Source organism: Octodon degus, unplaced genomic scaffold (genome assembly GCF_000260255.1).
Source record: "Octodon degus isolate 3935 unplaced genomic scaffold, OctDeg1.0 scaffold00075, whole genome shotgun sequence".
Classification (NCBI taxonomy): Eukaryota; Metazoa; Chordata; class Mammalia; order Rodentia; family Octodontidae; genus Octodon; species Octodon degus.
In genome coordinates, this window is record NW_004524651.1 from 2,995,623 (window position 1) to 2,997,274 (window position 1,652).

Here is a 1,652-nt window from a genome sequence, read left to right on the forward strand (position 1 = left end):
TTTTTTGTATTTTTAGGGAAGGTCTACAGGGTGTTCAGGGTCTCACTACTAGATCAGACTCATAGTGATTCTCCTGCTTACAGCCTCCCAAGTGCTGAGATTTTACAGGTGCACGCCACCACACCCAGTCTCAATCGCCTTCTCAGTGTGCCCCGGGACCAGAGCCGGCATAGCAGGCCTGGGGATTGAACCCCCAGCCCATGTGCCCACTTGCAGGCACTCTAATCTACTGAGCTATTAGACCAGCCCTAAAATATGATGTTTTAAATCAGTAATTTTTTACTTCAAGAAACTAGAAAATGAAAAGCAAAATAAGCCCAAAGCAATGAGAAAGAAGAACAGAAATCACTGACCTTGGGGGGAACTACCCCACTACCCCTCTCCTGTCCCTCTCTTGAACAGGAGCTTTCTCTCAATAAATATATTCTGCTCATAAAAAAAAAAAAAAAGAAATCACTGACCTTAAAAATGGGAAAATAATGGAAAAATTAATGAAAAAACTATTACTTCAAAAATCAATAATTAAATTCAAACAATCACTAGTGAGGCTAGTTTTTAAAAAGCATGACAAAAATAGCCAGTGAAAAAGAGAAGTCAACAATATTAGGAATAAAACAGGAGACTTATGTTCTGTTAAAAAGATAAGTAGAGCATCTTATAAACCATATTGTTACTGTAAATTTGACAGTTGGGATAAAGTTGATTCTTTTTTTTTGGGGGGGTGTCTTTTTTGAGATAGGGTTTGGCTACTCAGTTCAGGTTGGCCTTGAATTCACTTTGTAGCCTAGGTCGGCCTTGAAATGACAGTGATCCTTCTGTCTCAGGCTCCCCAGCTCAAGGATTCAGGTGTGTGTCACCATGCCTGGCTTCAGGAGCCAGCACAGTGTGCCTGGCATTCTGGGGCCAGAACAGCAAGCAGCAGACCGCTGAGCTATCTCCCCAGCCCTTCTATTTCTTATATATCTTATATTTTTGTTTGTATACATCGTCTTTTTTACTTGTTCTTTGACCCATGAATATTTACTCATTTTTATTTTATTTTAATTTTTTGGCGGAACTGGGGATTGAACTCAGGCTCTTGTATTTGCCAGGCAAGCGCTTATTCTACTGAGCTATCTCCCCGGCCCCAACCCATGAATATAGAGTATTATTTAGTTAATAATTGTTTGCAATCACTTCTCAGCCTCTTAGCTAAGATCAAGTGTAGTAACTGCTTACAAATTACTTGTTATCTTTCTCTTTATTTCTAGCTTGACTTCATTGTGGTCAGATGGTATACTCTATGACTTTTTCTTTGTGGAACCGAGGATTGAACTGTCCCTTGTGCTTGCCAGGGAAGCACTTATTCTACTGAGCCATCTCCCTGGCACCAACTTAGTTTTCTGATTTATTACCTACTATCAGGGCTGCTTTTCCATGGATTTTTTTTAATATTTATTTATTTTTATTTATTACATTTATTTATTGTGTGTGTGTGGCCAGCTCAGCCCACCAGGGGGCGGGGCTGGCTGGCATGTGGTGCTGGGGGATTGAACCGCGGTCCCTGTGCTTTGCCAAGCTTGTTTCAAGTAGGTGCTTTAGACCACTGAGCCATCTCTCCAGCCCCTTCCATGGATATTTTAAAAATTGTATTCTAAGGTGAATGTTCTTAT